Genomic DNA, 14,585 nt, shown 5'->3' with positions numbered 1-14,585 from the left:
TCTACTGACGGCTGAGTTAAACTTTGAGAACTGAGACTTGAAGGCCTGAAGGCGGCCCCGCCGGGCGATCTGGGAAAGCCCCTCCCTGGAGCATAGCCCTACCCACAGAAAACACAAACGAACTGAACTGGATCTTCCCTAGGGCCCTCGGAGTCTACAAAGGAGCCTTCAGCTAGAGGAAAATTTATGAAGTGAAGGTTGGAAAATTGCTGGGTTCTTGTGATATTATTAAAATCTCCCTGAAAGACAGACCAGCCCAGTTTGGACAGAATCTTGTGTTACAGTCGAGAACCAGGATGAACCTTCCTGGTTTACACAACTCTTTACACCCTAGTCCTGCGTTTCTCTCATCAGTAACACACACAGACTGCTGTGGACTGAATGTTTGTATCACTGCCAAATTCATATGTTGAAACGCTAACTCTCAATTTGATGGTATTTGGAGGTAAAACCTTTGGGAGGTAATTAGGTTAAGATGACGTGTTTTGTATTGGTCTCAGCCTATCAACACCAAAGTAGTGGCCGGACCAGCCTTTGTGCTTCTAATTAGGACTGCAAGATGTCCTTCAGCAACAACCATCAGGAAACTTTGAAGACAATAAAGGTTTATAACTCACAGGACCTGGGAATTACAAAGCACACCTGGGGCCACACAGTGAGGTGGAGGGAGGCGGGAGCGAGATAGAGACAGAGAGAGAACAGGGGCCAGGGGTCCTGCTTTTATTGGGGTCCAGGGTGGGGGAGTGAGGTTTTGTGAGGTCACCCTCTACTGGAAAATTTAAATGTAAGAGTGAGAATTTAAAGTGTCAGAAGAGAGAAAAAAGTACTCCATGTGAACACTTACTGATCAACCAAGATCTCTAAAACAAAGGATCTTCGATGTGGGGAGGCAGCCTGGCTCCTGTGTGTCTGGCTGTGTGTTTAGTTGAGAGAGCTGTCTTAGAAGTGGTTGCCTCTTTGAAATAGATGCCTCTGCAATCTTAGTTTTAAGTCAGCCACTTGTATTACAAAATAGAAATAAATAAAATAATTGTCAGGGCTTACACTACAGGAGATCATGAGGATGACCTCATACATCATAAAGAGATTAATGCCCTAATAAGAGGAGAAAGAGACAACTTTAGAAATCCTCTTAAACAAGCAACAGCTGGCCTCAGTGAGCCCCAGGCCAGGCACTAACAGCAGCCAGCTTAGAGTCATTGCTTGGCTTCCCCTGGGAATCTCCAAGCCCAGCACAAGTAGCAGCCATCTCAGATTGCTCTATAGCTCAGGCAGGGTGGCCCTGGGAAAAACACAGGTGGGGACTGACCTTGGCCTGCACCACCTGGGAAACCCCAGGGCCAGTGCACCCAGTGGACAGCTATAGACCACAACAGAGTACCACAACCCTGCCCTTGAACAGCTGATCCTCCATGGAGCACAAACAGTGGTAGTCAGTGGTCATAGCCATTCTTTGCAGCTGACTGGCTGGGGTGTATCCCTCTTACTGATCTTCCAACAGCAACCAAGGCTCAACTACAAGAGGAGAGTGTACCCAGCCCACATGAAGGGCACACCTCAAGTACCTAAGCATGGGTGATAGGGGAGGCTGTGCCACTGGACCCTACAAGGATGCCTACTACATTAGGCCACACTACTAAGACATGGAGTCAAAGAAGCTCTACCTAATACATAGAAGCAAACACAGGGAGGCTGCCAAAATGAGGAGACAAAGAAACAATGCCATGAAAGAGCAGATAAAAAAAAAGCTAAATGAAATGGAGATAAGCAATCTATCAGATGCAGAGGTCAAAACACTGGCTTATAAGGATGCTCAAGGAATTTGGTGAAGACCTCAGCAGCATAAAAAAGATCCAGTCAGAAACAAAGGATACACTAATTGAAATAAAGAACAATTTACAGGGAAACAACAGTAGAGTGGATGAAGCCATGGATCAAATCAATGATTTGGAACATAAGGAAGCAAAAAACAACAAATCAGAATAAGAAGAAAGGAGCCAAAAAAATGAGTATAGTGTAAGCAGCCTCTGGGACAACTTCAAGCAGTCCAACATTTGCCTCACAGGGGTGCCAGAAGAAGAAGAGAAAGAGCAAGAAATTGGAAATCTATTTGAAAAAATAATGAAAGAAAACTTTCCTAATTTGGTGAGGGAAATAGACATGCAAGTTCAGGGAGCACAGAGAGTCCCACACAAGATGGATGCAAGAAGCCCACTCCAAGACACATCAGAATTAAAATACCAAAGGTAGAAGATAAAGAGAGAATCTTAAAAGCAGCAAGAACAAAAAGTTACCTACAAAAGAGCTCCCCTAAGACTGTCAGCTGCTTTCTCAAAAGAAACTTTGCAGGCTAGAAAGGATTGGCAAGAAATATTCAAAGTCATGAAAAGCAGGGACCTACAACCCAGATTGCTCTACCCAGCAAAGCTATCATTTAGAATTGAAGGGCAGATAAAGTGTTTATCTTGTTTAGACAAGAAACACTAAAGGAGTTCACCATCACCAAACCATTATTATATGAAATGTTAAAGGGACTTATTTAAGAAGATCAAAACTATGAACAATTGAATGGCAAAAATACATATCTATCCACAATTGAATCTAAAAAACAAACTAAGCAAACAAGAACAGAAACAGAATCATGGATACGGAGGGTGTTTTGATAGTTGGGAGGGGGCTGTGGGGGAGAACAGGTGAAGAGGTGAGGGAATTAAGAAGTACAAATAGGTGGTTACGAAATAGTCATGGGGACGTAAAGTATAGCACAGGAAGTGGAGTGGCCAAAGAACTTACACACATGACCCAGGGACATAAACAATGGTGGGGGGATTGCCTGAGGGAGTAGTGGGTACTGGGTGGAGGGGGGCAGAGAAGAAAAGTCAGGACAACTGTAACAGCATAATCAATAAAATATAATTTTTTTAAAAGAGGAGAAAGAGAGGAGATCTTTCTCTTTCTCTTACATGTGAGGATCCAGCAAGAAGGCAGGCAACCTTCTGCAAGCCAGGAAGAGGGCCCTTACTGGATACCAAATTTGCAGGCACCTTGACTTCTCAATTTCCAGAAATGGTGATAATTACATGTCTACTGTTTCAGCCACCCAGTCAATGGTATTTTGTTTAGTCAGCTAGAGGCAAGACACACACACACGTACCTTACTGTACCATGTACACCTATACTTGCCACACCACACCCAAACGCACACTTGCACATGTGGTGCTTCCCCCTGACCCATACACACACACACCACTCAGTACCATGGCTTTGTCTCACGCTGATCTTCCGTAATTCTCCAAGTGTGCCATGCCCTCTCTCACAGTTCAGGCCGTGGCACCTGCTGTTCCCTCTATATGAAACATTTCTCTGTGGCCCTGTTCATCTGGCTCATCCTTCTTCATCCCTTCAGTTCTCATCTTCGAAGGGTCTGCCTCCAGAACGCCTTTCTGACATCTGACATCCCCCTCCTCCTCCTACCCCATCTTGTTTAGATCCAGTGAAGCACTGTAGCTGCCTTGTACTGCCTTTCAAGGTCTGCCAGTCAATACAGACCACCTCTTTATAACTCCATCAGTAACATCATGTTGATAGCTTGATATTGGTTGGAGTTTTTAGACTGTGGAAATTGACAAGCACGACAAGTGGGGGGTATTTGATTTGCTTTGTCTTTTTGGTAGAGCCAGCTGTTAAACACTTACCAGCACACCACCGTTTAGATCCCTCTGTGGTCTTCCCACAGCACCTTATAATTTCCCTTTTATTTGTACTTAACACACATTACTCTTGTTGTTTCCTTGTCTATACATCCCACGAGACTATAAACTCTGAGAAGGTAGACCCTGCCTGTCTTGTTCACTTCTGGTAAACCCAGTGTCCTGCATGGTGTCCAGCTACATTGACCTCAACATGTATGTTTGAATAGACGACTAGATGACTTCTTGTTGTCCCTCTCCTATTTGACATCTGACATGGTCAATAACTAACAGTATCCAGAAAGTGGTGGGAAAGTGGTTACAGGACACTTCTGTTTCCGGTAACAATGGACACCTTTCGGAAGCCCAGAAACTCTGGGCAGCATCTGTGACTGGAGAACTTGGTCCCTCCAGGATGATATTACCCTTTTATCCCCAGCCAGCTTTTAAGAAGGTGGATGGGGTGAAGCACTTAGAAAATCATGAGGTGTGACTCGAAAGCAAAACTCTGAAAAGCACTCTCCCCTCCTGATAATGCATGAACTTGCCTTAAAAGAGATAAATCATTTCTTGCCACAATCTTAGAGAGATATAAAACATAAATATTCCATTCAAAGGGCTTATCTTGTTTCAAGTTCACAATTCAAGTAAAAGAATCCTATAAAATCTTCTTAAAAGCTAACTTTGATGGAGATAAATGGGAGAGTAAAGGAGCCGAGAGCTGGAGGATGTCCACTGCTTAGAACAGGGAAAGGAGAGTAGGTAGATCATCTCTAAAGACGGTGACCATAATCCCACCACCACCCACATGTTCCCCATGCCTCCACCATGAGGGAAGCCCCCTCGAGTCTGGGCTGGCCTTGAGACTTTCTTGGACTTCGAATGTAGTTGAAATGACCCAGTGCCAGGTATGGGCACATCAGAGACCTGGAAGCTTCTTCTTGCATATTCTCTGGGTATTCTTCCAGACTTTTTTCTATAATTTTATATCACAAATAAAAATATGGCATTGTTTTGTGTCATGTTTAAATGTAAGTTTATATGGTACTCTATAACTTTGTTTTTCTCAATATAATTTTTGAGATCTATGTTTGTTCATTCATATATTTCATTTATTGCTTTAACTATAGTAGCCCATCGTTGCTTTAACTAAGTCTTACCCATTGTCTGACTATATCACATTTTCTTTAACTACTCAAGTAATAGTCATTTATTGTTTCTAATGTCTTCATCATTACAAAAATGCTGCAGTGAGTAATGCAGACCATAATTCACATCTCCCTACATACAAATACAAGTGCTTTTCTAGCTGTGCCATACAGTCTGCGCATCTTTAATTTAATGGAAACTGCCACATTACCCTCCAAAGTTACTGTGAAAATGTGTACTCTCACCAGCAGTATATGAGAGTACTCACTTCCCTACAATCTGATGACTCCTCGACAGTCTCATTATTTGATAATTGCCTCTATGCGAGGAAATACAGAGTTTCATTATTTTAACTAGCATAACTCTGAATACATATCTAGTAATATGTTAATAACAAACGCTTCGTCACTGGAAAGTTGTTTGCTTGTATTCTTTGCTCATTTTTCTGTTAGAATGTTTCCTTTTTCCACATTAATGTGTATTATTATCAGTTTCCTGTGGCTATTGTACTAACACGAATGCTGAATGACCTGAACAAAGTCTTCTGATACCAGATATCTCAGTGCAGGAAGTGACTGAGTCACCTGATGCGCTTAGAAGGGAGAATATATTTATAAAGCAAATATTCATAGTAATGAAAATGCAGGGCAGAAAATCACATCAGCAAGGGCAGAAAATAACATTACCAGAGCAGAAAAATCTCCTCAAAATCACATCAATCACATCATATTTTATTCCTTTTGAAATAAAATGTTACTTTTTGAAGAATTTGTTCTAATGTCTCTAAAACTGTTAACGTTTTATAAGGATAGTTCAACTCCCAGCTTAAAAATTTGAGTGTTCTGGTTTTTAATAATCTTCCGTCAAATGATAACATTAATACTTCCTAATTTTCATATATTAGTTAGTTTCTTTTGGGATTTTGGTATTTTTATAACTTCTCCTTACTGCTTAGTGCGATGTTATTGTCATGAATGAAGCTGTCCAGCAATACCAACTTGTTTTTTTTTAATGTGGTTTTTTGCAAGTTAGGTGACTGGGGAAATGAAAAGGAGAAATAGGTCAAAATAATGTCCTGTTGCTGATTTCATCGTGATCAGTAGCAACTTTGTATATTTCCAGCTCCTCACAGCACATTCACATATACAATATAACCAGAAAAGGAAGCTCATGGCTTCATGAACTACATACAAGACTCCAGGGGAAATTCATTTTCCAAACATTCTTTGACTCCTTGAAAGAATTTTGCAGGAACATGATCTGCCAATCAAACTTGTATAGCTGAGCCCCTAAGTGTGCCCCTCACCATTGAGACACCATCAACTTTTTGTCTGACCTTTTGGCACCATGTCATGCAGTCCCCAGCCCCTGCGGGAGCCCCAGAAATTCAAGTTCTCAGTTGTCCTTCCTCCTCTGAAAACCTGCTGTTCAAACAGGACCTGACCCCGCTCATGTTAGTGACCATTGAATTTAAGCCTATTGTTTCCCTCTTCCTGAAGTATTCACATACAAAGCTTCTCTCAAACCAAGATGTAAAGCTCTGATTTTTTTTATTGTGGTAGAAGAAACATAACATCAAAAGTACCACCTAAACCATTTTTAAGTGCACAGCATTAACTCAAAGTACCTTCTTGTGAGACAGATCTCTAGAACTTCATCACCTTGCAAAACTGAAACTCTGTTCACGTTGAACAACTCCTCCCACGGCCCACCCCACGCAGCCCCTGGCAACCGCCATCCTATCTTCTGCTGGTAAGAGTTTGATTACTTTAGATACTTCACATAAGTAGAACATGCAGCATTTGTCTTTTTGTGACTGGCTTACTTCACTTAGCATAATGTCCTTAAGGTTTATCTACACTGTAACATATGATAGGATTTCCTTTAACATGAATTAATTAGAAAAAAATGTTAAATTATAAAATTAGACACACAATTAGAAACCAATACATGGAAGCATGTAGTAAGAGCTGTTTTATGGTTACCTCTATTGACTATAAAGCCCACACAGTTCAAACTGGACAAAGCTTCTCTGGAATTAGAATACCTGGTGAACTGATGTGCTTTAAAGCTCCAAATGGATGAACTACTTATTGCTTTTATCTAAATGTCATAGAAAAAAGAAATCAAGTTCTTAGAAGCACTAGACAACCAAAAAGCTGGCATTACAGACCAGAATATTATGAATTTCTTTCTTTTCCTTTTTTATTGAATTTATTGGGGTGATACCAGTTAATATAATTATACAGGTTTCAGGTGCACAGAAGCACAACACACCATCTGCACACTGTATTGTGTGTTCACCACCCCCAGTCAAATCTCTGTCCATCACCTTTTATGCTAAATGACCTGAACAAAGTCTTCTGATACCAGATATGTCAGTACAGGAAGTGATTTAGTCAATCACTTGACTCCTCCCCCCCTCCACAGTCATCACCACACCGCTGTCCGTGTCCGTGAGGAATTTCTGTATGACGTAAAGCAGAAGGGCTAACCTTGGATGCTGGCAAAATTCAACAGATTCTGGGAATCTGCTTTCCAGGCAATTGCCGATAGCGTTTTCCCCTAGTCAGAATTCTGAGAATGCCTCCCCAAATAACAGAGTTTACTTCCAGGGAGTGCCAGCACGAGCCCTGGGGCTGGAGATGGAAGCAGCGTCATGTCCCAGGTCCCTTCCAGTTTCACTGTGGACATGGATCTCCATATGCAGAGGAGAGGCTTCTCGGCCTTCAGAAGAATCCCACCCATCACACAGGCCCACCTACTGTAGAGCCAGGTCCCAATATTCGAGAAAAGAAGAATGGAATGAATAGAGGAATTATTTTCATGGGAAGTGCAATTAATGGAAGAAATGAAATAAATCCTAAAAAATTATTTAAATAAATGTCTTGAAAATTCAAGAAAATCCTATCTATTAAATAAGAAAATAGTATGAAATTCAAGCATGAGAACAGCAAACAATTCCTGAAAGTTAAAAATTGGGTTGCAAAAGTGAAAATTCAGTAGAAGGATTGAGCAGAAGAATGGAAAGGACTGGAAGCACACTTAGCAACCGGGAAGATTCAGATGAGGCCTTTTCTAAGAACATAGAAAAGGGTGGGGAGATAACTATGAGAGAAAAGTTAATAAACATGGAACTATAAGCAGAAATCTATTATTTGCCCAAATAAGATGAGAGAACAGAGAGCATGGAGGAAAAAGTAAAGTCAAAGAAAAAAAGGAGGACATTTCCATATCCTGAAGAAAGCCACGTGTGTTCAGATTAAAAGGGCTCATCATGTGCTTTATGCAAATATTCAGAAACAGTGCATTTTGAGGATTTTTATGGCTTCCAAGGATAAAAGAAAATGCCACAAACCTTCAAAAACAGAGAGGGTGGAAGAAAAGAAAAATTAGGAGCTGGAATGAATTTGGCACCAGACTTCTGACTGGCAAGCGGAGAGGCTAGAGAGCTTTGGATAAACAGCCTAAATATTCTGAGGGAAAAATATTTGGAAACTTCCCCAGTCAAATTACAATTCAAATATGAAGGCAAAATGAAGACAATTTCAAACATGAAAGCAATTTAGAAATTTTGCCACCCACATAACCTTCTGAAAATATTACTCAAAATAAAGATGTAACCCAAGAAATGGAATAACATGGGATACAAGAAATAGAACAAGAGTAGAAGGAATAGAACAAGTATCCAGTAAAGCATATAACTAAGATACATAACTTCTTATCATGAAGCTGTAACATGTGTTCCAACTGCTGAGCGAAAATTCCTAAAATAGAAAATGCAACTGAAAAACAATCTGGAGCAATTGTTTAAGAAGGAAGAGGAGAGGGAGGAGAGAGAAAGGCGAGGACTAGGAAAGGAGCAAAATGATGCCAGTGGTGTTGTTTTGTATGATTTTCAGACAAGGCTGGAGGGAGGGTACAGTGCTCAGCGGGGTACAAATTGGTGGGGAGGACCCCATCCACAATGTCCCTGGAATTTCCATTGAGTTCTTAATTCAATAAGCAGAAATCACAATTTACCAGAACTCCAGAAATCCTGTAGGACAAGAGGAGATGCTACATATCCTGGTGTGACTTTTTCCTGACCTCTTGTTTATTTATAAATATTGTAAGTGGTTCATTAAGTTTAGTGCCCAAGTTTGGACATGCTTGAGAGTGAATGGGGCTATTAACTGGACAGATGCAGGAACAATATACATCAGCCAGGACTGTCCTAGAAAATGGGGATATATGGTCATCTTACCTGTAAAGCTCTCATCTGTCAGTCACACTTACTATGCTGGGCAGAACCCTGTCAGGTTGGAGGAAGCAGCTAGATCCTTTTTTGGCCACAAGTTACTTATGGGTTTTCCTCAGCATTGCTGAAGAATTTACATTCCAAAGGATGTACTTCCATGTAAAAGGGTGGTTTGCAGCCTTCAGGATCTCTAAGTTCTTGACTTAAACGCTTCTAAAGGCTGTTCCTGAGGAGAGCACCCACTAAGCCATGCTCTTTACTCCAGAAGGGGTTAAATCTAACAAACAAGGTGAGAACTTTGAGCTCTATTGCAACCCTTGTTTAAAATGGTCATTTCCTCACACTCAAAAGCTGAGGGGCAGAGGTTGTAAAATGCTCCTTTGAAGGGATTTAAGAGGTAAATTGCTATCTCAGAGGCTGAGAGCTCTGCATATATAATTCCCATATGGGCTGGTCATACCTCAGGAAAGCATAAGGAAGCGTGTGTAGATGAAAAGACCATCAAACACATTTATTAAACACAACTGTACTTGAAGTGCAGGAAAACAAAGCAGCTAATAGCTGTAAGGGCCCAGGTCGCCGGAGTCAGGCCTCCCACCCAGAATCTCCATCTCCACATCCTGCAAATCCTAAACATCTTTACCAGCGAGGCTTTCAGGGGATGAGCTTCCCAGGATGTGGGACCTGAATGCACGCTCTGGTACATTCTCTCTTGACTTGGGAGTGTTTATTGTCTGTGTACTACTTTCTTACTGTCTTTAAGGTACTTTAAAAAGAAACCCACACTTAGGTTATAATTAAATTGTCCCAAATACATTATGCATGTGATAAATAGGTGTGTAGTTCTCTTTCAAATTTTCCTGAATTTTTCTGGAAAATCAGTATCCAGCTGTGTTAAGCAGAAGTACAAGTAAGTGTGAAACTGGGTGTTAAAAGAAATTGAGCATCTAAAACAACTGGGTTATTATTTTAAATTTTATTAAATCTTAATCGTCTTTTTTTCATTACCTTTTAGTCCTTTATATACCCCTCCCCACTAGCAAATCACCATGAGTCTTTTGCCTGTTTGCTCAATCCCTCTGCCCAATTCTCCCACAACTGCAGAACTGTCATCTGCTCTCTGCCTATGAGTCTGTCCCCATTTTCCTTGTTAGTTCAGTTTGTTCACTAGATTCCACATTGGAGTGGAATGATGGTATTTGTCTTTCTCTGTCATTTGGCTTATTTCACTTAGCATAATGTTCTCCGGGTCCACCCATACTGCTGCAAAGGGTAAAACTTTCTTCTTTTTTATGGTGGAGTAGTATTTCATTGTGTAAATGTCCCATAGTTGCTTTAGACACTTGTCTATTGATGGACACTTGGGTCACTTCCATATCTTGGCAATTGTAAACAATGCTGCTTATGTTCTTTCAAATTAGTGTTTTGGGTTCCTTAGGATATATTCCTATAAGTGGAAACACTGAGTCAAAAGGCAGATCCATTTTTAATTATTCAAGGTTTCTCCACACTGTTTTCCCCAGTGGCTGCACCAGTCTGCAATCCTACCAACAGTGCAAAAACAGTCCCCTTTCTCCACATCCTCACCAGTTCTTATTGTTTTTTGATTTGTTGATGACAGCCATTCTGACTGGTGTGAGATGATATCTCATTGTGGTTTTAATCGGCATTTCTCTGATGATTACTGACATTGAGCATCTTTTCATATGTGTATTGGCCATCTGCATGTCCTCTTTGGAGAAGTGTCTATTCTGGTCCTTTGCCTATTTTTTAATTGGGTTGTTTGGTAGTTTGGAGTTGAGTTTTGTTAAATACTTTATAAATTAGGTATTAACCCCTTACCGGATGTATCAGCAAATGTGTTCTCCCATTTTATGGTCTGTCTTTTTATTTTGTTGATGATCTCCTTTGTTGTTTAAAACTTTTTAGTTTGATGTAGTCCCATTTGTTTATTTTTTCTTTTATTTGTTTCCTTTGCCTGGGGAGATATTACACATAAAATATTGCTACATGCAGTGTCCAAGATGTTGCTGCCTATGTTTTCTTCTATGATTTTTTTGGCTTCAGGTCTAACACTTAAGTCTTTGATCATTTTCAGTTTATTCTTGTGTGTGGTGTAAGCAGGTGGTCTAGTTTCATTTTTTCTGCCTATACCTGTCCAATTTTCCCAATGCCATTTATTGAATAAACTATCTTTAGCCCATTGTATGTGCTTGTTTCCTCTGTTGAATATTAATTAACTATAAAGCTGTGGGTTTATTTCTGGACTCTCTATTCTGCTTCATTGATCTATGTGTCTGTTTTTATTCCATGCTACTTTGATTACTATGGCCTTATGGTATAGCTTGATACTAGGTAGTACAATTCCTCCAGCTTTGTTCTTTCTCAGATTTCTGTGAGTATTTAGGGTCTTTTGTGGTTTTATATAAATTTTTTAAATATTCATTCTAGTTTTGTGAAATATGTCATTAGAGTCTTGAAATATGTCATTGGAGTCTTGTGTTGACTCTATAAATTGCTTTGGGTAGTATGGACATTTTAATGATGTTAATTGCTCCTACCCATGAACATTGTATGTACTTCCACTTATTTGTATCTCCTTCAGTTTCTTTCTTCAGTGTCTTATAATTTTCTGAGTGCAGGTCTTTTACATCCTTGGTTAGATTTATTCCTAGGTATTTTATTCTTGTTGAAGCAATTGTGAATGAGATTATTTTCTTAATTTCTCTTTCTGTTAGCTCATTATTGACATATAAAAATGCAACTGGTTTCCAGATATTAATTTTGCATTCTGCCACTTTGCTGAATTCATTTATCAGTTCTAGTAGTTTCTTGGTGGAACCTTTGGGGTTCTCTATGTACAGTATCAAGTCATCTGCAAATAAAGACGGTTTTACTACTTCCTTTCCAATTTGGATGCCTTTTATTTTTTCTTCTTGTCTGATTGCTGTGTCTAGGACTTCCACTACTATGTTGAGTAAGAGAGGTAAAAGCAGACAAACCTGTCTTATTCCTGATCTTAAGGGGAACGCTTGTAGTTTTTGCCCATTGAGTATGGTGCTGGCAGTGGGTTTGTCATATACAGCCTTTATTATGTTTAGGTATGTTCCCTGTATTGCCACTTTGTTGAGAGTGTTATCATAAATGAGTGATGGATTTTATCAAATACTTTTTCTGCATCTATTGATATGATCATGTGGTTTTTGTCTTTCATTCAGGGCTGTCCAACCTGTGGCCCACAGGTTGCATGCAGCTCAGGGTGGTTATGAATGTGGCCCAACACAAAATTGTAAATTTACTTAAAGCATTATGAGATTTTTGTATTTATGTGTCATAATGTATTTAATGCATGGCCCAACACAACTCTTCTTTTTGTGGTGTGTCACAGAGATACCAAAAGGTTGGAAACCCCTGGTACACGGTAAATCACATTTATTTGCAAATGTTGTACCAACCTTGCGTTCCCAGAATAAATCCCACTTGGTCATGATGTATGATTTTTTTTGATGCATTGCTGTATTTATTTTGCTAATATTTTGTTGAGTATTTCAGCATTTATGTTCATCAGAGATATTGGCCTGTAATTTTCTTTCTTTGTAGTGTCTTTATCTGGTTTTGGAGTTAGGATAATGATGGCCTCATAAAATGAGTTTAGGAGACTTCCTTCCTCCATGTGCACTTGGAAAGTATGTCTATTCTGCTGATTTGGGGTGAAAAGCTCTTAAGATATCTATTAAATCCATTTGACATTGTGTGCCGTTTAAGGCTGTCTCTCTTCTTGTTGATTTTCTTTCTGGAAGATCTATCCATTGAAATCAATGGGGTGTTAAAAACCCTGAGTATGATTGTATTTCTTTCAATCTCTCTCTTTATGTCCATAAAGATTTGCTTTACATATTTAGGTTTTCCTATGTTGGGTGTGTAAATGTTTATTAGAGTTATATCCTCTGTTGTGCTGATCCCTTTAACATAATGTAATGCTTTTCTCTGTCTTTTATTATGACCTTTATTTGGAAGTCTAATTTTGTCTGATACAAGTATTGCTACCCCAGCTTTTTTTCATTTCTGTTTGCATGAATCTTTTTCCATCTCTTTACTTTTAGTCTTTGTGTACTTTTGATCTGAGATGGGTCTCTTGGAGGCAGCATATATATGGGTCTTATTTTCTTATCCATTCATCTACCCTAAGTCTTTTGGTTGCAGCATTTAAGCCTTTTACACATAAGATGAATATTGGTAGCTATGTATGTAGTACCATTTTTATTGTTAGACTGTTTTCCTCTGTTTTTTTTTTTCTTTCTCTTTTTCTTCTTCTCTTCCTCCACCTCCTCTTTGTCCTTATTCTTTCAAGCAAGCCCTTTAACATTTGTTGCGGTACTGATTTGGTGTTAACAAACTCCTTTAGCTTCTTCTTGTCTGGGAAGCTCCTTAATTCTCCTTTGATTTTAAATGATAGCCTTTCTGGGTAAAGTAGCCTTGCTTTTAGGTCCTTGCTTTTCATCACCTTGAATATTTCACGCCACTTTATTCTGGCCTGAAATGTTTCTGTTGAGTAATCTGATAAAGTCTAATTGGTGCTCCCTTTTAGATAACCACCCACTTTTCTCTTGTGGCTTTTAGGATTTTCTTCTTCTCTATAAGCCTTTTTATTTTAATTATAATGTGTTTCAGTGTAGGCCTCTTTGGGCCCAACTTATTTGGGACTCTCTGAGCTTCCTGGACTTGTGTGTCTTTTTCCTTCACCAGATTAGGGAAATTTTCAGTCACTATTTCTTCCAAGAGGTTCTCTATCCCTTGCTCACTCTCTTTTCCTTCTGGTATTCCCATGATGCAGATGCTGTTACACTTCACGTTGTCCAAAATGTTTCTTAAGCTCTCCTCATTTTTTAAAATTCTTTTTTCTTTTTGCTGCTCTGCTTGGGTGGGTCTAGCTTATCTTCCAAATCACTAATGCAATCCTCTGCTTCATCTAACCTACTGTTTATTCCTTCTTAGTGTATTATTTAGTTCAGATATTGCATTCTTCATTTCTGGCTCATTTTTTATAATGGTTTCTGTGTCTTTTTTCATGCTGTTGAGTATCCTTATAATCATTACTCTAAACTCCCTATCTGATAAATTGCTTGCCTCCTTCCATCTAATTCTCCTTCTGGAGAGTTCTCTTGTTCTTTTCTTTGAAGTTTGTTTCTTTGTCTTCCCATTTTGGCTGCTTGTTTGTATTTTCCACCTTAACTGTTAAACCAATCAGTTACTAAACTGATCAGTTTTTAAGCTAAAAAAAGCTGTGATTAGTTGCCTGGTGTAAGCTCCACAGGGTGGGACAGAGTAATTCCTCTGGGCAGGGCTGTTGCTTCCCCTCAGGCTGATGCCACCTGGAGGGCAGTGCTCTGCCTGAGAAACACAGCTTCAGCAGTATAGGGGATGACTCGGCACAGGGACCTTGGTGGCTATTCCTTCAGTTCTCTTCCCAGGGCCACCAAACCAAGACTTTCCAGAAGTGTCTTAGT

The sequence above is a fragment of the Artibeus jamaicensis genome, unplaced genomic scaffold (genome assembly GCF_021234435.1).
Source record: "Artibeus jamaicensis isolate MK-2021 breed Jamaican fruit bat unplaced genomic scaffold, CSHL_Jam_final contig_233, whole genome shotgun sequence".
NCBI classification, from domain to species: domain Eukaryota; kingdom Metazoa; phylum Chordata; class Mammalia; order Chiroptera; family Phyllostomidae; genus Artibeus; species Artibeus jamaicensis.
This window is presented reverse-complemented; position numbering follows the sequence as displayed.